This window comes from Salvelinus fontinalis, chromosome 31 (genome assembly GCF_029448725.1).
Source record: "Salvelinus fontinalis isolate EN_2023a chromosome 31, ASM2944872v1, whole genome shotgun sequence".
Taxonomy (NCBI): Eukaryota; Metazoa; Chordata; class Actinopteri; order Salmoniformes; family Salmonidae; genus Salvelinus; species Salvelinus fontinalis.
The window spans coordinates 31,959,019-31,981,906 of record NC_074695.1 but is presented as its reverse complement, the minus strand read 5'-3'; the positions used below and the strand labels follow the sequence as shown (position 1 = coordinate 31,981,906).

The 22,888-nt window shown below is 45.2% G+C and overlaps 1 protein-coding gene across 4 annotated transcripts in view; it reads right to left on the bottom strand.

Moving 5' to 3' along the window:
• The window catches only part of LOC129830045 (solute carrier organic anion transporter family member 4A1-like), a 47,223-nt gene that overhangs the window by 18,333 nt on the left and 6,002 nt on the right, over positions 1–22,888 (bottom strand). For 2 of the 4 annotated variants that reach the window (XM_055892214.1, XM_055892215.1), the window contains exon 1: positions 10,449–10,556. The exons of the other annotated variants lie outside the window; for them this stretch is intronic. The gene's annotated coding sequence lies outside the window, so the exon portion shown is untranslated. Of the gene's footprint in view, positions 1–10,448; positions 10,557–22,888 lie in introns of those variants that run through there. 4 annotated transcript variants of the gene reach the window in all.

Sequence of the window (22,888 nt, the reverse complement as noted above, 5' to 3'; positions counted from 1 at the left end):
GCGTTTTGGTCTTCAGATCCCTCTCTCCTCACCTCATCCGAGGATGAGGAGAGCACAAGCCGTTACAGAATCACCCACCAACACGCTAAGACCAAGCGGCAAGGGAAAACGAAACGGAGTAAGGGACAGGAGAGAAAGGAGCAATGGACATGGGACGAGGTTTTGGATGGAAAGGGTTGCTACACTTGGGAGGAGATCCTAGCTGGTAGAGATCGCCTCCCATGGGAACAGCTGGAGGCACTGAGGAGAGCGGAGGCTACCGGAGAGAGGAACCGGAGCTATGAGGGAACGCGTCTGGCACGGAAGCCGAAAAAGCCCGTAAGTAATTCCCAAAAATTTCTTGGGGGGGTGCTAGGAGGTGGTGGGCCAAGGGCAGGTAGGAGACCTGCGCCCACTTCCCAGGCTTACCGTGGAGAGCGGGAGTACGGGCAGGCGCCGTGTTACGCAGTAGAGCGCACGGTGTCTCCTGTACGAGTGCATAGCCCAGTGCGGGTTATTCCACCTCCCCGCACTGGTCGGGCAACCGGGAGTATTCAACCAGGTAAGGTTGGGCAAGCTCAATGCTCAAGAGTGCCAGTACGCCTCCACGGTCCGGTATTTCCGGCACCACCTCCCCGCCCCAGCCTAGTACCTACAGTGTCTACACTACGCACTAGGCTACCAGTGCGTATCCTGAGCCCTGTTCCTCCTCCACGCACTCTCCCTGTAGTGCGTGTATCTAGCCCGGTGCCTCCAGTTCCGGGCCCACGCACTAAGTTACCTGTGCGTCTCCAGAGCCCTGAACCCACTGTATCTTCTCCCCCTACTAATCCTGATGTGCTTGTCCTCAGCCCGGTGTCAACAGTGCCGGTACCACGCATCAGGGATAGAGTAGGCTTTGAGAATACAGTGTGCCCTGTCCCTGCTCCCCGCACTAGTAGGAAGGTGCTTATCATTAGCACGGTGCCTCCAGTTCCGGCACCACGCACCAGGTCTACAGTGCGCCATATCCGGCCAGAGCCATCCGTCTCACCAGCGCCATCTGAGCCATCCGTCTCCCCAGCGCCATCTGAGCCATCCGTCTCCCCAGCGCCATCTGAGCCATCCGTCTCCCCAGCGCCATCTGAGCCATCCGTCTCCCCAGCGCCGTCTGAGCCATCCGTCTGCCAGGAGCCTGCAAAGCCGCCCGTCTGCCAGGAGCCTGCAAAGCCGCCCGTCTGCCATGAGCCTGCAAAGCCGCCCGTCTGCCATGAGCCTACAGAGCCGTCAGCCAGACAGGAGCCGCTAGAGCCGTCAGCCAGACAGGAGCCGCTAGAGCCGTCAGCCAGACAGGATCTGCCAGAGCCGCCAACCAGACAGGATCTGCCAGAGCCGCCAACCAGACAGGATCTGCCAGAGCCGCCAACCAGACAGGATCTGCCAGAGCCGCCAACCAGACAGGATCTGCCAGAGCCGCCAACCAGACAGGATCTGCCAGAGCCGCCAACCAGACAGGATCTGCCAGAGCCGCCAGCGAGCCATGAGCAGCCAGAGCCGTCAGAGCGCCATGAGCAGCCAGAGCCGTCAGAGCGCCATGAGCGTCGAGAGCCGTCAGCCTGCCATGAGCGTCGAGAGCCGTCAGCCTGCCATGAGCGTCGAGAGCCGTCAGCCTGCCATGAGCGTCGAGAGCCGTCAGCCTGCCATGAGCGTCGAGAGCCGTCAGCCTGCCATGAGCGTCGAGAGCCGTCAGCCTGCCATGAGCGTCGAGAGCCGTCAGCCAGCCATGAGCGTCGAGATTCGTCAGTCAGCCATGAGCTGCCCTTCAGCCTGAAAAGGCTAAATACCCAGAACTGCCCATCAGTCCAGAGCTGTCTCTCTGTCCGGAGCTGCCTTTCAGTCCGGAGTTGCCCCTCTATCCTGATCTCCCTCTCTATCTTTATCTACCTCTATATTCTTATCTATCCCTCTGTCTTGGTTTATCTCTCTGTCCCGGTGTTGTCATTATTAGATATGTTATTAAGAGGATTTTGTGGGGGAAGAAAGAGGGTGGACATGCTTGGAGGGAGGAGGCTAGGATGGATTATGGTGGGGTGGGAACCGCGCCCGGAGCCTGAGCCACCACCGTGGTTAGATGCCCACCCAGACCCTCCCCTAGACTTTGTGCTGGTGCGTCCGGAGTTCGCACCTTGTGGGGGGGGGTACTGTCACGTTCCTGACCTATTTATGTTAGTTTTTGTGTGTTAGTTGGTCAGGACGTGAGGTTGGGTGGGCATTCTATGTTATCTGTTTCTATGTTGGTTTTGGTTTGCCTGGTATGGCTCTTGATTAGAGGCAGGTGGTTTGCGTTTGCCTCTAATTAAGAGTCATATTTAGGTAGGGCATTCTCACTGTTTGTTTGTGGGTGATTGTCTCCTATGTCTGTATGTACGTTCGTACCACATGGGACTGTAGCGTTTGTTTGTTTCGTTTCGTTTCGATGTCGTCCGTTTCCTGTACGTAAGTTTATGTTTAGTTATGTAAGTTTATGTTCAGGTTTCGTTCAACGTCGTTTTCTTGTTTTGTAGTTTGAAAGTGTTTTGTTTCGTTTCGTGTTGCCATCATATTGTATAATAAAGATGGCTTATTTCCCAAAGCCTGCGTTTTGGTCTTCAGATCCCTCTCTCCTCACCTCATCCGAGGATGAGGAGAGCACAAGCCGTTACAACAACCTGTAATTTAAATGGATTTTTATTTGGATTTCATGTAATGGACATACACAAAATAGTCCAAATTGGTGAAGTGAAATGTAAAAAATTACTTGTTTAAAAAAATTCTAAAACAAACCCTGGAAAAGTGGTGCGTACATATTTATTCACCCCTTCGCTATGAAGCCCCTAAATAAGATATGGTGCAACCAGTCACATAGTGAAATAAAGTCCAGCTGTCACATGATCTGTCACATGATCTCAGAATGTATACACCTGTTCTGAAAGGCCCCAGAGTCTGCAACACCACTAAGCAAGGGGTAGCACCAAGCAAGACCAAGGAGCTCTCCAAACAGGTCAGGGACAAGAGTTGTGGAGAAGTACAGATCAGGGTTGGGTTATAAAAAAATATCTGAAACTTTAAACATCCCACAGAGCACCATTAAATCCATTATTAAAAAATGTAAAGAATATGGCTGTCATGACCTGACCATAGAGAGCCCTTGTTTCTCTATGGTGTAGTAGGTCAGGGCGTGACGAGGGGGTGTTCTAGTTTAACATTTCTATGTTGGTGTTTTGGTTTGGTTCCCAATTAGAGGCAGCTGGTAATCGTTGCCTCTAATTGGGGATCATATTTAGGTAGCATTTTTCCCACCTGAGTTTGTGGAATATTGATTGTTTGTTAGTGTTTTGGGGCACTACGTCCTCACGGGCTTTAAGTTTGTTATTTTGTTTTGTTAGTTTCACTGAAATAAATATGTGGAACTATACTCATGCTGCCCCTTGGTCCGCTCATTTCCAAGATCGTGACAATGGCACCACAACAAACCTGCCAAGAGAGGGCCGCGCACCAAAACTCACTGACCAGGCAAGGAGGGCATTGATCAGAGAGGCAACAAAGAGACCAAAGATAACCCTGAAGGAGCTGCAAAGCTCCGCAGCGGAGATTGGAGTATCTGTCCATAGGACCACTTTAAGCCGTACACTCTACAGAGCTGGGCTTTATGGAAGAGTGGCCAGTAAAAAGCTATTGCTTAGAGAACAAAATAAGCAAACATGTTTGGTGTTCGCCAAAAGGCATGTGGGAGACTCCCCAAACATATGGAAGAAGGTACTCTGGTCAGCTGAGACAAAAATGTAGCTTTTGGCCATCAAGGGAAACGCTATGTCTGGTGCAAACCCAACACCTCACCCCGAGAACCTCATCCCCACAGTGAAGCATGGTGGTGGCAGCATCATGCTTTGGGGATGTTTTTCATCGGCAGGGACTAGGAAAATGGTCAGAATTGAAGGAATGATGGATGGCGCTAAATAGAGGGAAATTATTGAGGGAAACCTGTTTCAGTCTTCCAGATATTTGAGACCGGGACGGAGGTTCACCTTCCAGCATGACAATGACCCTAAGCATACTGCTAAAGCAACACTTGAGTGGTTTGTCTTGGAATGGCCTCAAGCCAATTGAGAATCTGTGGTATGACTTAAAGATTGCTGTACACCAGCGGAACCCAACCAACTTGAAGAAGCTGGAGCAGTTTTGCCTTGAAGAATGGGCAAAAATCCCAGTGGCTAGATGTGCCAAGCTTATAGAGACATACCCTAAGAGACTTGCAGCTGTAATTGCTGCTAAAGGTGGCTCTACAAAGTATTGACTTTGGGGGGTGAATAGTTATGCACGCTCAAATTTTCAGTTTCTTTGTCTTGCCCTGCAAGAAAAAATATTTTGCATCTTCAAAGTGTTAGACATGTTGTGTAACTCACATGATACAACCCCCCCAAAAAAATCTATTTTAATTCCAGGTTATAAGGCAACAAAATAGGAAAAATACAAAGGGTGTGAATACTTTCTCATGCCACTGTATTTTCTGATTGTATCAGGACATGTTTGTGTTTGAGAAGCGTCAGAAAGTGATTCAGAGCTAGGTAAATTGTCTGAAGTTCTAGCACGTAGATATGCTCTTTCCTCCAGCGGGGGCACCACTCTCCCCATACAGACCTGTGTTGCCACACTGCTCCCCAGCCTGTTAGCAAAGCGGCGGTCGTCACTACCTCCCGCCTTGCCAGAATTGATCCGAGAGGGACACCTGTAGTTAGGTAGGCTCTCTTTCTCCACGGCCGTAGAGTAGAGTAGCACGCCCTTGTCACCCGTATTTTGGTGTTTTTGTCCCACTTGGGGTCCAAGCGGAGGTTGTTGAACCACCCTTGTAGTGGACTTAAAGACAGCTGGCCTAACGGTGTCACCGCAGAGGCCTCCGTGAGCATGCCCATCTGTTGTTGGAACGTTCGTACCTTCACCAATGCAATCAATTGAAATTGTTGCAGAAGAAGAAGAATGCTGTCCACAAGCTGAGGTGTTATACATGCCCTCATTGTGCGGGAGTTCAGAGCCATGCCAATGTTTCAAAGTCAGCGCTGTGCCCTCGGCCGCACACTCGCGAAAGGTGGCGTAGATGAGCCAGTTGTTGAGGTAAGGAAGGATCTTGATCCCTTGTAGGTGGAGGGAGCTCAAGGCTGCGCTCACGCATCTTGTGAAGACACGAGGAGCCAGGAAGAGACCGAAGGGTAATACAGGAAACTGGTATGCCTGGCCCTGGAATGCGAACCGCAGAAAACGCCTGTGTTCCGGTAACACCGGAATGTGATAGTAAGCCCAGGGACATGAACCATTGTCCACGACTAAGGTCTGGAGAATGTCGACCGTCCGCAAAATGTGGAAGGGGAGTATTTTTTGGAAAACATTGAACCATTTAAAATCCAGAACTGGACAGAAGCCTCCATCTTTCTTCGGAACCAGGAAATAGGTTGAGTAAAAGCCATCTTGCTGTTCTGATGCTTTTAATCTCCTGGTTGAGGGTGCAAGCTTTCAGGGGTTCTGTGACTCAAGTCATTCTGATCCCTGAGAATGGTGGGGATTGGCGTCGGAAATGCAGCCTGTACCCCTGTGAGAGGGTCATCCCCACCCATGGGTCTGAGGAGTGGGATGCCCAGTAGGTCAGGTGCTGCTGGGTAAATCAGCTTACGACCGAGCCCCGCCATTCAGTTTCTGCCTCCACGCCTGTTTGTTGGGGCACTGACAACCGCCCCGGCCTCTTGGGGGTAGGGGGGTGGCTGCCTCGCCGTCTGGGGCTGGCGAGCACCTGTGTTAGGCTGGTGGTAGGACCAAGGGTATGTGTACGGCTGTGCCAAGTGAGAACGGCGAGGTTCACGTGCGTCACGCCTCCCTCTGCCACGAGTGTGCTGCCTGTGGCCTGTGGGTTCCACAGTGGTGTAGCCTAAGTCATCTGTTTTCTATGTTCGATGGCCCGCTCAGCTGCAGGGCCAAAAAGCAGTCCGGGGAACACTGGGAGCCTCCTCAGTGTGCGTCTGGAGTCGTCAGACATTGGGGCTTAGGCGAGCCAGACCTGGCGACGAGTCACAATGAGTGTGGACAGCAGTCTGCCTAGCTCTCTGGTCATGAACGCAAACGCTTGAAGAGATGTGTCATCCAGGTTGCAGAGGTCCAGGTCTGCGTGCTCTGGCTGGATCATCCTGTTCTTTGCTAGCATGAGCACTGAGAACGACTTCCCAATGAGGCCCATACGGACCTCTGTGGCCCTGCACTGAGGTCTTGGGCAGCGGGCGTCATCTTTCAAGGCTTCATCTGTGAAGAGCATTAGCTCTCCTATGCATTCATCCACATCAGGCATATGGTCCAGCCCATGTTGTTTTGCGTCGCATATGGCAGATAGCATCCTACTGTCCTTGCCGTGGTGGGCAAGTGCCCGCGGGTCACCCAGCATCTCTGAAGCTCTGTAAGAAAAGCCTGTGAACGTGGCACACTGAACGGTGTATCTGCCGGGGACTTCTTAAAGAACAGGTTAGCGGCAGGGGCTGTGGCTTGAGGGTCATCAAGATCTAGCCTAGCTAAGGCCGCACGCAGGACCGCGCATAGTGAGGCAGAGCTTCCTTCTGACTCCGTGTGATCAGAGCCTCAGAATGACTCCTCTGTCCCATCTTTAGCTTTGAGACTTAATGGGTCCACAACACTGGATCCCCGAGTGGACAGCAGGTCATCATCCCTGCTATCTGAGCCCTATGTTGCATTCCCCATGCTGGAGGGTGTGCTAGAGGGACCCAACTCACGGGGCTTGAAGGAATGCAAAAGCGTTTGTAGCTGCTCTATCTCAGAGGATAAGGAATCGACCTTCCGAGTGAGGCTCTTATTTTTTTACTTTTTTTACGGGGGGGGGGCATCAGTTTCGTGTGCTTTCCCTCTTTTGGTGGCCCTGGGTGGGACCTTGCGTACAACGCTGGACGCTGGTAAATTATCTTTGAAAACCAGGCACTCCACTCTGGCTAGCCGCGCTTGCCTTACCTTCACAGGCAGGACGGCACAGTTAACGCTGGGGTCAGAAAAGGCCACACGCAGGTGGACAACGCCAAACCATCTTCAAGTTGTAGTTCAGCTCCACAAGAGGAACAGCCATGCATGCCCAGCATCATGGTGATGCGCTGTTCTCTCAACTCAGAATGTGAAGACAATAAATTCTAAATATTAAATATTTCTCATGCAAACTCATCAAACTAACTAATATAATAGTAACCGAAGACTGTATATAACAGCGACAATAATCTGGCGGAAGCAGTACAGCAGCCTTAAAAATAATTTTGATTGAGCCTAGCTATGACCACAGGGCTGGAGCAGGAGAGGTAACATTTTTAAATGTAGGCTTATTTATCTGAAACACAAACAAATGGCCGTCATTTGGTAAGCCAAGTTGACAACACACAGTGGCAGCTATATGAAGTTGGTAAGATAGCTGACGACACACAGTGGCAGCTAGGTTGAGTTAGTAAACTGGCTAGCTAGCTTGCTTGTAGCATACTAGTAATACCAGGGGAGAGGGATGCCTACGGGAGGCAATCCAAATCTTACGTCATATAGCTGGCTAAGCTAACAATCTTCCTAGATGTGGGTATTTAGGGAAGTGACCCGTTCAAGTTTTAAATAGTCGAAGGACGACTAGTGCCCGGTGGCCTCGATAACAAGCACAGCAGTGGAGGATATCTTGACAAGGTCAGCACCGGAGTACTGTGGCCAACACACACACTTGCTGTTGGGCTAAGTCAGCACAAGACAAGGAAGCCCGATATCCTCCAATAAAAGGGAGCTGTCACACAGCCTTGGGGAGTGAATTTCGTGCTCTGACCCAGAGGTCACAGGATGTTGGTGACAGACTGACAGTACACACAACTCACACAGAATTTAGCTTACCCTCCCGGGACATGGGAAGATGCAATCCGAAAAACGGAAGCAGCGGAGCATTCAACTTATGCAAAACGGCTAAGCTAACTTTGCGAGAAGAAACAGTGTGTGGTCTGATGTCCTCCCACGCTGTAACTTTGTTGTTATTATTACTTGACCTGCGTGGAGCGCAATGAATATAATCCATACTTTCAACTGTACTGATGGTCTGAAAGGTATGAAGTAGAACCCGTTTGTAATAGCAATAAGGCACCTCAGGATTTGTGGTATATGGCCAATAAACCATGGCTAAGGACTATACAGGCACTCCGCGTTGCGTCGTGCTTAAGAACAGCCCTTAGCCTTGGTATATTGGCCATATACCACACCCCCTCGTGCCTTATTGCTTAAATAACTCACGACTAAGGGCTGTTTTGACCCAGTCATTAATTCTAATAATTCTATTCATTAGACGTTGCTAAGCTAAACAAATCATTGGAATTTTGATAGCTAGCAGAGATTCAATGATGATGAGACAAGAACTTCAATAAATAATGATTTAATAAAGGCCTACATAAGCAACAACTATTAGGGTTGGCAAGTCTGAGCTAACCAAGCTAGTTGGTAATGTTAATAGTGATGTTTCCGTTGATGGCACACGAGTCGAAGAACTGTCCATGGTACTGGCGCTGGTTGGGACGCCCCACTCACATCGTTGCCAGCTAAAATGGCATTCCAGCACTTTCTGTTCTCCATGGTGCAGCCAATAACTATTGAGTGAGCTCTCACATCGATGACCATTCACAGCCATTATTTCCCTTGCCTCCAGTCCCGCATCAGATATATTCTTGGAACAGGAGAGATCGCATTTGTAAAATGATACATTGTTGCACCGGTCATGGGCAGACAGGTAAGTTTATACAATCCCAGACTTTTATAAACCAAAATATTTTATAAATGTTATACTTGGACTACAGGACAGTGGAATGATGACATTAACACGTCATGGTATGTCATGGTATGTTAACTCCCGTATACTGTATCAACCAATTAGCATTCAGAATCCAAACAACCAATTTCATGAGACAATATACACATGGCCAGTACATTCATAAGAAGTGCCATTGGTTACGTCCTTACCTAGCAACACACTACTACCTTTACAGATCCACTGTCTCATCTGCCAAGCCATGCAATTTATAAACTTGTCCACTGTAAAAAGCATCTAGACATTATGTCCAACATTTGTAACATGGTTGCAATATTGAAATTCGATCTCCACTGCGTCCCATAATAATGAATGTGTTGGGAGTGGAGGCCAGACAGACGGGCAGCTTTTCTCAGCCAGTCAAAATCATGTATCAGCATCATTTTTATGGATACAAAGAATTTTCTATAGAAAAACTGGTCAAACGAAACAAAATGCAGCTAGTTTGCTGTCTTTCCAGCTTCAGTGATTGTGTGGTAGCTGTGTAGTTGGCTATCTAGCAAGGGGGAAGAGCCTCCATAGCAACCATTTTTGCTTGCCATAGCAACCTGCAATGTTCTGGAACTATCAACCAGCGCTTGGGTCATTTTGCTTTACATGGCAGCCAATACGAATAGAACTAATGGCCAGAAAGCGCCTACAATTGCACTTGACAACCAATGTAGCATCACATTTTGTAGAAACTGTATGGTTTGGGAAAGAATCTTGCTTTTTAATGCTGGTAACCTGTTGTATAAAAGCAATAATATATGAGAGGCCATGTGTTATGACATTTTTATCATGGCTGTGGTGGTCTACAGCTAAACCACTAGGCTTCACCTCGTGGCTGTCACAGCCATGATACAATTGTCATAACACATGACCTCTCATGTATTACTGCTTAAATCAAATTATACAGCTCAGACTCCATCTCATTAAACCTATTCCAACAGCAACAAAAAAGAACTGAGAGCCTTTAGTCAGGTAGCTCTTGGATATTTCTATGACCAAATCATTATTTCAAACATAAAACATACCTTATTAAACATACTCCTTGTTGCTTGGTTTGTACAGACCATTTTTGGTTTACATTTTTGAAAACATTCTATTCCACACAATCCAACTGCTTTAGAACTTTCAGGATACATGCAGAAACAGTTTGGTCTACCAACATTCTTCAGAACCATAAAAAGGTGATGCTTTGTTGAATGATCAACTAAACCCTTATCATTTTTTTGGCTCCTCCTTTTCTTAATGTTTGGTGAGCAAGTACTAGTAAAGAAAAGCTAACAACCGTTTCAAGTATGCAATTAAACATATTGCTGTTATCTGTTTTCTGTTTGAGACTGGAGAAAATCCTTTCTTCCTCAGCTTTGGAAGCTACGCAGGACCTGTAGACTATTTACCACCTTTTCACATAATATGCTAACCCTCCTCTCCTCAGTACAACACCATTTAGTTAACAATATAATCAGATTGAAGATTAAACTCACACAGAATAAAATAAAATCCTCAGATTGACCATACTGTTTTCTCAATTACTCCTCAATACCAATAATGAAGCATTACAATAAATACGAAGTAGAAAGCGAAATATTAAGCATTATTTGCATCCTACCTCCACTCTTCCTCACAGGGTAAGGGAAACTGAGTCAGGGAGAGAGATAGAGACGGAGGTATCCCAGGTTCTAACCCAGTCTCTCCAAGTCTCTTAAAGGCTAACACTGAGACAGCACAACGCCCAATCCTGACGTACAGATCCTGCTGATGACAGCCATGTGGGACAGCCCACCACTCCAGTACCTAATCCACCTGGATAATTGGCTAGGGCTTACCACCACCTCCCACTGACCACCCTACCCAACCCAGACACGCACACAGCTACACACACCCCCCCCGCTGTAGAATACAGTATAACATAATATATATGATATAATATAATAACTGCAGTATAATCTCATTTTAGATCACACATTTCTGTGGTTATAGCTCAAAGGGTGAATTGTAAACAACGGTAACTACTGTAAATGCAAACTCATTATTTGAACAGATATTCCCTAGAGCAGCAAATTAATGTGAATGTTGTGTGTGAATAGGAGAATGAAATAGCCTAGTCTGACCGCCAGCCACACAGCCATTGTTTGTGTGGGGTCATTTAAGGACCAGTATATAGGGAAACGTTATCCTAACAGTGAACTGAATAGCACTTCAGCTCTTCTGAAGTGAATTATCACAGTGTTGTGTGTGTTTGTGTGGTGTTTCTCTCCCTCCCTCGCTAAAATACACACACAAACGAATACACCCTTTACCTCATCACCTTTAAGATATACCCTCAGGTTTTGCCTGATTTTCCCTGAGTGCCACTTTACAGGTTAAATAATCTGCTGCTGCCTTCAGGATCCTCAAAACTAGCAATTATTTGCCAGAACCTCTGCGCTCAGTCCACAAAGGTAATATCAAAAACCTGATTTTCACAGCTTTGAGGATGTTTATGACATCAGGGTTTTTGGCTACATGCCATATACAGTAGTAGTAATATTGTCCTCTTAATTCTGCATGAAATTATGGCACTGGTGGTCTGTTACTGCTGCTAAAACAACAGAGAAAGACGAGTAGTATCTGACTTCAGCAACAATGGTCATGATGATTGCAGATATAAGAGTATGCGGTGGTGAGCCAGCCCAGAACATTTGATTAAATCCTAATTAAATTGTATTGAGCAGTTGATTGATGGCCAAGTGGAGATATCCCCATTTTCCTCAGATAGTTTGAGAGAGAGAGACTAAGATTCTAGATTAGACTATGGGAACGAGTCTGGAGCTGGAAGGACGCATTTGAGCCATGGTACAATGTTCACAATGAGCCATGGGGTGATGTCCGTTATTTAGTTGTTTGCGTATCCCAGTGCAACGGATATATGAAGAAAAACAAGGCCCAAACACAAGATTTGGCAAACCTTCTAGTGTTTTACAGACCTGTTCCATTTATATTGGGATCTTCGAGTCTTTTCATTTCTATATCAAAGTGAGATCAAAATGAGGGAGCTCAGATGAATAAGCAAAGGGGCTACCGGTCCTCATTCTTATGAATAGCAGCTCATTCTTATGAATAGCAGCAGTGTTTGCTTTGGAGTGAGGAGGGTTTCCTCCTCTTTGGTAAACAGTTTCCTTTGATGTGTTGTTGGAGGCGCTCACATGGCTATTGCATGCAGAGCCAAGAGGTAGAACCAGAGCCATATATTTAGATTTGGGACAACTTTTAGAATGTTTTATATTGTTCTTATTCTCGACATTCAGTTCCATAGCATTGTTTAAATATCCCCCATGTAATTTTAATGGGGAGTTAACATGGCTGCCATAGAATGTTGTAGGGTCATGCAAATGCATCATGATTCAGAAACCTCAAAGGCCCAACTCTTTAAGGGTGTGTTCGTCAATTTACCCTGGATAGTCAAGAGTGCATTCTGGGCCGTTCCTAAATTCAGAGTGTTGTCAGATTGTCAGTTTGTAAATTCAGAGTCCACACTGGACGCTCTGGCCGAGAAGTAGAGTTGATCAGAGCAATCTGACCTCACAACAGCAATCATGCACCCAAGCTAACTGGCTAACGTTGGCTAGCTTGCTAGCTACTTTTAGTCACAAATGAGAGATCACCTCACTCGGACCATTTCACTCACCCTAGCAGAGCTGGTTATACTGTTTTCATGTTATCTTAAGGTTTAATGACAGTTTTTTAGCCAATGTTTACTGACACCTGTCATAACCACAGTGCTAGGCTGTTTGTAAATTCCTAAATTATTCTTCGCTCTGATACTCTCCACTTGAGAGTAGATTGCCAGAGTGAATTTACAAACGTACCCTAAATACGTGGCTCTGGGTAGAACCACTGTCTCACATAACATAGCAGGGTAGGGAAGCCACCCTACTCATTCTCACCTGTTGTTCCTGGAAGGGAAGCACTTTCAATACTAATGCTTAATTCGACCTCCGTTCCTCAACTACAACATAGAGGATGGAATATGGATGTAACACACTTATTATCAGGTTTAAGTTCGGTAATAAGGTACTGTAACTTGACGCTGACAAACATAATTTTTAGGGAAAATATTAAACTAAACATATTTGAAAATCAATAATTTGGGGAAGTACTGTATGTTTCTGTATCTGTCTTGTGACAGATTGGTCCAGAGCATTTGGTTTTGCCTGCTGAGATCAGACAATGTATGGTCCGATAACAACGTCATAGATGTCCGAAAGAAAAACTAAAATTTAACCAATCACTACAAAACGAACCAGGGAACAGCCCACTAACATTGTTGTCGTTCAGCCCCCGTTGGCTCAATGTTCCTGGGAGGTTCAGGCAACAGCAAACATACTATTTCCATTAGAACAATCTCCGATACTGATCTAACCATTGTGTCTAGTCTACAAAGTACACTATTAAAACCCTGAGATTCCTTCATCTCTGTTTGGCCCCAGGGTAGTATTGTTCTCCATACTGTTTATCTTTATACAGTTACAGTACATCCATACTGTATGCCCTCAAAAAAAGAATATCAGGACATTTTGTTGCACATAGTCACCCCAAAAGCACTAGCGAGACAGAGGGAAACACTCCATACATAGCAGCCACAAGAAAACTACAACTTACATCATACAGTAGACAGAGCTGCAAACAAGAACTGACAGACAGAAAGACATGGCACAGCAGGTATAGAACTGCCAGACAGACGGCTGGACAGACAGACAGCCAGGGACAGACAGACATACGGACAGACATTCGGGCCCTCAGCGAGTAGGCGTCAGCAGGTTGTCCCTCAGGCCAGCAGAGATCTTGACTGGGACTGAGGCTGGGCACTATGACATTGCCAGAACGCCAGGCCCTGGACCCAGCATGGAGACACAGTGTCTGTCTGTCTGTCTGTCTGTCTGTCTGTCTGTCTGTCCATCCCTCTCCAACATCCGGGCCGTAACGCATCTCATACAGCTACACGCGCTCAGTCTAAACAATACTGTAGGTCCCAGTTCTCCATCTTTAACTGACTATCTGTCACACACTCCCACTGTACCTACAGTATGTCTATGCATCAGTCCCGTGTGCATGTTAGTGGCTAGTTTTCCCTCTGGGTGCCTGAAGCGTAAGGCAGGGCCAACTTGAAACACATGGGGCGGACAGGACTCATCCGTTTATGATCCTGGTTATGGCAGCAGTTTTATGTTATTCTGGTGCAGATGCCGTTGTCATGGGACATTACCTCCCAATTAAACAGGTAGCTACTAAGCTTCTCTCCATGATGCTTCTGCAGGCTATGCATGATAAGGCTACATGAAATATCAACAGGACCAGTGAAGAATTTGAAATATTACGATTTTGTTTTTCATAAGGTAGGAAATAGGTCCTACATTTCCAAATGTGTAGTCCATCTCCTTAGCTACAATTTATACAAATGTACTCTGGTTACGCACGTTACATTGTACCCTACCAAATGTAACAGTAACAGTGACAGTAACTGTAGTGACACTGGGTCCAGGGTGGCCTTTGGAATCCTACTCAGAGTAAGTTGATGTTATTACCCTTCATTGCTCTATTATGGAATGTATATACAATACAACTGTGTGCCATAAAACTAGATGCCTTTCATATTTGTGCTTGATATAGGTACCTCAACCACAGTTGATTCAGCCAAGTCTATTCAGAGATTTCCTTTTAGAATTTTGGAACATGTAAGTAGGACCATTTCAAAAACTGTTTCAAAAACAGTCAGAGTAACTGATCTTCAGTTTTACTTTCCTTTTCCTTTAGATTATTTTTCTCCTAAAGATGTGCTGACTGTCTTTTCGTTTCCCTTCTGTTTATATGTATTCCATACAGCAGATGAGACCAGTTCTGTTAGGTGATCCGTTTGATACATCCACTAGTACAGTATCTAACATACTGTGTCCACTGAGCTAAAATGCATTTTAAATCCCCAAAGCTTCCCTACCAAAGCTTTCCACTAGCAGCAGCAGTAGCAGCAGTTTTAACAGCCTGTATCTCCCTACGCAGCAGTTGAGCAGCACATTGCTGTCTCTTGATATCAAACCTATGCCCTGCCCAGTCTTCCTTGGGATTGGCACGTTCAGTATTTTGGATGAGGCCTTTCCATCCTAATTGAAAGCAATGTGAACTTTGAAACCTCTTGGCTGATCTTGAAGCCTAATCAGCACTTCCTGGTACTGCCTCAGAACAACACATGTGTCAGATGTGTAACTGGGCTGTGGGGAGACTCCAGGAACAGATATTCCCTGTGTGGTTAAACTATATTTAATATCAATAGCTTTCTTAATGGACGGATTCCATTGACACCCATAATATGCCAACCAGTGTGTGATGTCCTCCTGTACAGAAAGGTATGTGTGGAGCCTTCCAGCTCATTGCAGTAACAGTACACCCCACAGGCCACAGCTCACTCTATTGGAGCTAATGAGACTGGACAAGGCAGGCACTGACCCAATAATGGCTTTCCACTTGCTGCTCACAGGGCTAACATCACCCTGCGGCCAATTCTTTATTCAAATTCTTGCAAAAAAATAAATCCCATATTAAATAACAGAAGAATACCTTAAATGTACCTTATGCAAAACCATATCAGAGACCTAGGGTTATTTTCTTATATTGGGTCAAATGACCTATGATTCATTACAGTGGAGGCTGCTGAGGGGAAGACACCTCATAATTTCGGAGCCATCATCGACTCAGTGGGTTTTGTCCAACACGTCTCTGGACCTACTCACTGTCACAGTCATACACTGGACCTAGTTTTGTACCATGGAATAAATGTTGTAGATCTTCATATTTTTCCTCATAATCCTGGACTATCGGACCACCATTTTATTACGTTTGCAATTGCAACAAATAATCTGCTCAGACCCCAACCAAGGAGCATCAAAAGTCGTGCTATAAATTCTCAGACAACACAAAGATTCCTTGATGCCCTTCCAGACTCCCTCTGCCTACCCAAGGACGTCAGAGGACAAAAATCAGTTAACCACCTAACTGAGGAACTCAATTTAACCTTGCGCAATACCCTAGATGCAGTTGCACCCCTAGAAACAAAAAACATTTGTCATAAGAAACTAGCTCCCTGGTATACAGAAAATACCCGAGCTCTGAAGCAAGCTTCCAGAAAATTGGAACGGAAATGGCGCCACACCAAACTGGAAGTCTTCCGACTAGCTTGGAAAGACAGTACCGTGCAGTATCGAAGAGCCCTCACTGCTGCTTGATCATCCTATTTTTCCAACTTAATTGAGGAAAATAAGAACAATCCGACATTTATTTTTGATACTGTCGCAAAGCTAACTAAAAAGGAGCATTCCCCAAGAGAGGATGGCTTTCACTTCAGCAGTAATAAATTCATGAACTTCTTTGAGGAAAAGATCATGATCATTAGAAAGCAAATTACGGACTCCTCTTTAAATCTGCGTATTCCTCCAAAGCAAAGCTGTCCTGAGTCTGCACAACTCTGCCAGGACCTAGGATCAAGAGAGACACTTAAGCGTTTTAGTACTATATCTCTTGACACAATGATGAAAATAATCATGGCCTCTAAACCTTCAAGCTGCATACTGGACCCTATTCCAACTAAACTACTGAAAGAGCTGCTTCCTGTGCTCGGCCCTCCTATGTTGAACATAATAAACGTCTCTCTGTCCACCGGATGTGTACCAAACTCACTAAAAGTGGCAGTAATAAAGCCTCTCTTGAAAAAGCCAAACCTTGACTCAGAAAATATAAAAAACTATCGGCCTATATCGAATCTTCCATTCCTCTCAAAAATGTTAGAAAAAGCTATTTCGCAGACACTCACTGCCTTCCTGAAGAAAAACTATGTATACGAAATGCTTCAGTCTGGTTTTAGACCCCATCATAGCACTGAGACTGCACTTGTGAAGGTGTTAAATAATGGCGTCAGACCGAGGCTCTGCATCTGTCCTCGTGCTCCTAGACCTTAGTGCTGCCTTTGATACCATCGATCACCACATTCTTTTGGAGAGATTGGAAACCTAAATTGGTCTACATGAACAAGTTCTGGCCTGGTTTAGATCTTATCTGTCGGAAAGATATCAGTTTGTCTCTGTGAATGGTTTGTCCTCTGTCAAATCAACTGTACATTTCGGTGTTCCTCAAGGTTCCGTTTTTGAACCACTATTGTTTTCACGATATATTTTACCTCTTGGGGATGTCATTCGAAAAAATAATGTTAACTTTCACTGCTATGTGGATGACACACAGCTGTACATTTCAATGAAACATGGTGAAGCCCCAAAATTGCACTCGCTAGAAGCCTGTGTTTCAGACATAAGGAAGTGGCTGGCTGCAAACGTTCTACTTTTAAACTCGGACAAAACAGAGATGCTTGTTCTAGGTCCCAAGAAACAAAGAAATCTTCTGTTGAATCTTCTGTTGAATCTTGATGGTTGTACAGTCGTCTGAAATAAAACTGTGAAGGACCTCGGCGTTACTCTGGACCCTGATCTCCGTTTTGACGAACATATCAAGACTGTTTCAAGGACAGCTTTTATCCATATACGTAACATTGAAAAAATCAGAAACTTTCTGTCCAAAAATGATGCAGACAAATGAATCCATGCTTTTGTTACTTCTAGGTTAGACTACTGCAATGCTCTACTTTCCGGCTACCCGGATAAAGCAAAAAATAAACTTCAGTTAGTGCTAAATACGGCTGCAAGAATCCTGACTAGAACCCCCCAAAAATGTATCATATTACTACAGTGCTAGCCTCCCTACACCGGCTTCCTGTTAAGGCAAGGGCTGATTTCAAGGTTTTACTGCTAACCTATAAAGCATTACATGGGCTTGCTCCTACCTATCTTTCCGATTTGGTCCTGCTGTACATACCTACACGTATGCTACGGTCACAAGACGCAGGCCTCCTAATTGTCCCTAGAATTTCTAAGCAAACAGCTGGAGTCAGGGCTTTTTCCTATAGAGCTCCATTTTTATGGAATGGTCTGCCTACCCATGTGAGAGACGCAGACTCGCTCTCAACCTTTAAGTCTTTACTGAAGACTCATCTCTTCAGTGGGTCATATGATTGAGTGTAGTCTGGCCCAGGAGTGTGAAGGTGAACGGAAAGGCTCAGGAGCAACGAACTGCCCTTGCTGTCTCTGCCGGATCGGTTCCCCTCTCTCCACTGGGATTCTCTGGCTCTAACCCTATTACAGGGGCTGAGTCACTGGCTTACTGGTGCTCTTTCATGCCGTCCCTAGGAGGAGTGTGTCACTTGAGTGGGTTGAGTCACTGACGTGATCTTCCTGTCTGGGTTGGCGCCCCCCCCCCCTTGGGTTGTGCCGTGGCGGAGATCTTTGTGAGCTATACTCGGCCTTGTCTCAGGATGGTAAGTTGGTGGTTGAAGATATCCCTCTAGTGGTGTGGGGGCTGTGCTTTGGCAAAGTGGGTGGGGTTATATCCTTCCTGTTTGGCCCTGTCCGGGGGTATCATCGGATGGAGCCACAGTGTCTCCTGACCCCTCCTGTCTCAGCCTCCAGTATTTATGCTGCAGTAGTTTATGTGTCGGGGGGCTAGGGTCAGTTTGTTATATCTGGAGTACTTCTCCTGTCTTATCCAGTGTCCTGTGTGAATTTAAGTATGCTCTCTCTAATTCTCTTTCTCTCTTTCTTTCTCTCTCTCGGAGGGCCTGAGCCCTAGGACCATGCCTCAGGACTACCTGGCATGATGACTCCTTGCTGTCCCCAGTCCACCTGGCCGTGCTGCTGCTCCAGTTTCAACTGTTCTGCCTGCGGCTATGGAACCCTGACCTGTTCACCGGACATGCTACCTGTCCCAGACCTGCTGTTTTCAACTCTCTAGAGACTGCAGGAGCGGTAGAGATACTCTTAATGATCGGCTATGAAAAGCCAACTGACATTAACTCCTGAGGTGCTGACTTGCTGCACCCTCGACAACTACTGTGATTATTATTATTTGACCATGCTAGTCATTTATGAACATTTGAACATCTTGGCCATGTTCTGTTATAATCTCCACCCGACACAGCCAGAAGAGGACTGGCCACCCCTCATAGCCTGGTTCCTCTCTAAGTTTCTTCCTAGGTTTTGGCTTTTCTATGGAGTTTTTCCTAGCCACCGTGCTTCTACACCTGCATTGCTTGCTGTTTGGGGTTTTAGGCTGGGTTTCTGTACAGCACTTTGAGATATCAGCTGATGTAAGGGCTATATAAATACATTTGATTTGATAATAATGGAGTGAATGGAATGGCATCAAACCATGTGTTTGATTTATTTGATACCATTCATATATTCCACTCCAGCCATTACCACAAGCCGTCCTCCCCAATTAAGGTTCCACCAACCTCCTGTGATTCATTAATTCTTTGCAGCTAAATAATTGAATGTATTAAATTAATAGTTTAGTTCCAAAACAACATAAAAACACTTTGAAGCTTCTTTATTGCAATAGTCTACACACCATATAAATACAATGGATTTTACACAGCATACTACGATTTCACTTCCCAGGGTGCAATGCTCCCCCCAGGGCTGTTGGCTGGCTAGTGGTTACTGATAGCAAGCCTAGACAAATACCAAGGAGACTAAATATAGTGAATTTCACATGACTTTAGGGTTGTGTCATTTTTAAAAACATTTGTCATTTTTAGCAGGCTCTTATCCAGAGTGACTTACAGGAGCAATTAGGGTTAAGTGCCTTGCTTAAGGCCACATCAACATATTTTTCCCCTAGACGGCTCGGGGATTTGAACCTGCGACCTATTACTGGCCCAACGCTCTTAACCACTAGGCTACCTGCTGCTCTCATACTATAATGCTCACATGAATGTCATACTGAATATACAGTATGATCATGTCATTGTCAATAAAAAATACATTTTATTTGGTAAAATAACAACAATGATTCAGTGCACTGCACTGCTTTGTAACACCTTTTGCATAGTTGTTTCGGTAGACTGGCCCTCATCATCTGCTCTGTAATCAAAGTATTCACATAGTTTGCTTATGGAGCCAGTTTTGTCAACAAGCTGCAGGCATGGAGGTATGATGTTTTTCATTTTCTCTCCTCTCACTTGCTTCTCAAAAGTGGCTTGTGCTGTGTCAGCTGCATAACCAAGCCAAAGTAGCCTGGCTAGCTACTGCCACCTTGAAAAGATTCAGACAAATTACTAGACGCTCGATCCTCTCAATCGGTATATGACATGAGACACATTTGACCGAAAGTAACACAAATTCTAGTACCAAAAAAGTAGTGAAGTTTCGGTATACTGCGAAACACTATTAGGAGAGGGGAGGGCTCTTTTAACTCTCACATCCCCTGGTTGCACCCCAGCACTACTTGTCTTTGGCGGCTGAGAGTCATAAATGAGGACACACCAATGCATCAGGCCTATAGGGGTGGGGTGATTTTGATGGGGATAGGTATGAGTTTGTTGAGTGGAGGAAAATTATGTCAATTTACTGTACAGATCACTGTGTAAAGGTCCGATTCCTTCCAAAATAAGACGCATTCCGACACACACAAATGAACCTCCTGCCCTACTTTTCCAGGCAGGCTCGCTATCTGCTGTTGATGTGTTGGATCGCAGGTGAAACCGACTGGAAGAAATGACCTCCAGTAAGCCAATCAGACATCTCCATACCAGACTTACCCTTATATGAGCTTTCTGAGGGGTGAGGAGAGGCCACCATGTCGATGATGCTAATTAATTACCTGTGTCTGCTGACCCTGATGCTCACTGCCTGCCGAGGTTGGGCTTGCCTCAACTACAGAGATGAAAAGAAAGACTGAAAAAATAAACACAGCGCTACAAATGAACCAGACCCCACAGTGAAGCTACGGAACACTCAGAGCAGGATATAGGTCAACCAGTTCAACGACATAGAGAGTGGAGGGCAGTGGGAAACAGTGAGGGCCTTCTACTGACTTTTTTTCACTCCTGAGAGTCACTCCTGAGAGTGCATGCAGTAGCCTAGCTTTCCCACGGTTTAGCTAGCTTTTGTTGTAGTGTGCGGTGCCTACAGACACAAGTGTTATTGAGAAGAATGTTTTTGCTAACTTGTTAACATCGCCCTGAGTTGAGTGCCACGGTGGTGCGTATTGTACACTGTTTAATTCCCTTCATCTGAACATCAGTGTAAGCAACAATCATGCATGTCAGTTCATTACACACAGCATAACACATACAATTAAATATTTGAGAACACATTTATTTGGGAATATATTACATAGAACAGATATGCTTTGGTATTAGGCTGTATTTAACTCTGCATTGTTGGAAACGGACCAGTAGGTAAGCATTTCAGTTTTAGTCTACGCATGTGGTTTACAATGCACGTGACAAATAACATTTGATTTTATTTATTAGAGTGCTAACAAGTCTCACATCAGCTCAGTACAGTAAAATTAATCTAACATGTGAGTCAGTTTGACAGTTGTCTTTCAATGTCAAGCTATTTAAAGTTATTTCAATTATTTTCTTCATGCAAATGAAGACAGGGAAGAGTGGTATCTATCTACAGTACACTAGGCATTGCAATAGCTTGTATCTTCACTAGAGTATTTGAAAAAGCATTGCAGATAACAGTAAATCTTTAAAAGGGGATACAGTACGTTTAAAAATAACATGTATTGAACAAATTCTTGTCTGACAACCAAACTAGCCATTATCCAGTGTTAGGGAGTAGTGAACTACATGTACAGTTGAAGTGGGAAGTTTACATACACCTTAGCAAAATACATTTCAACTCCGTTTTTCACAATTCCTGACATTTAATCTTAGTAAAAAATGTCTTGTTTTAGGACAGTTAGGATCACCACTTTATTTTAATAATGTGAAATGTCAGAATAATATTAGAGAGAATGATTTATTTCAGCTTTAATTTATTTTCTTCACATTCCCAGTGGGTCAGAAGTTTACATACACTCAATTAGTATTTGGTAGCAATGCCCTTAAATTGTTTAACTTGGGTCAAACGTTTTGGGTAGCCTTCCACAAGCTTCCCACAATAAGTTGGGTGAATTTTGGCCCATTCCTCCTGACAGAGCTGCTGTAACTGAGTCAGGTTTGTAGGCCTCCTTGTGCGCACATGCTTTTTATGTTCTGCCCACACATTTTCTATAGGATTGAGGTCAGGGCTTTGTGATGGCCACTCCAATACCTTGACTTTGTTGTCCTTAAGCCATTTTGCCACAACTTTGGGAGTATGCTTGGGGTCATTGTCCATTAGGAAGACCCATTTGCGACCAACCTTTAACTTCCTGACTGATGTCATGAGATGTTGCTTCAATATATCCACATAATTTTCCCACCTCATGATGCCATCTATTTTGTGAAGTGCACCAGTCCCTCCTGCGGCAAATCACCCCCACAACATGATGCTGCTACACCCGTCCTTCACGGTTGGGATGGTGTTCTTCAGCTTGCAAGCATCCCCATTTTTCCTCCAAACATAACGATGGTGATTATGGCCAAACAGTTCTATTTTTGTTTCATCAGACGAGAGGACATTTCTCCAAAAAGTACAATCTTTGTCCCCATGTGCAGTTGCAAACAGTAGTGTGAAAGCAGTGGCTTCTGCACTTGTTGAGAGGCTTTTCAGGTTATGTCGATATAGGACTTGTTTTACTGTGGATATAGATACTTTTGTACCTGTTTCCTCCAGCATCTTCACAAGGTCCTTTGCTGTTGTTCTGAGACTGATTTGCACTTTTCGCACCAAAGTACGTTCATCTCTAGGAGACAGAACGCGTGGTCCCATTGTGTTTATACTTGCGTACTATTATTTGTACAGATGAGCGTGGTACCTTCAGGCGTTTGGAAATTGCTCCCAAGGATGAACCAGACTTGTGGAGGTCTACAATTCTTTTCTGAGGTCTTGACTGATTTCTTTTGAATGTCCTATGATGTCAAGCAAAGAGGCACTGAGTTTGAAGGTAGGCCTTGAAATATATCCACAGGTACACCTCCAAATGACTCAAATTATGTAAATTAGCCTATCAGAAGCTTCTAAAGCGATGACATCG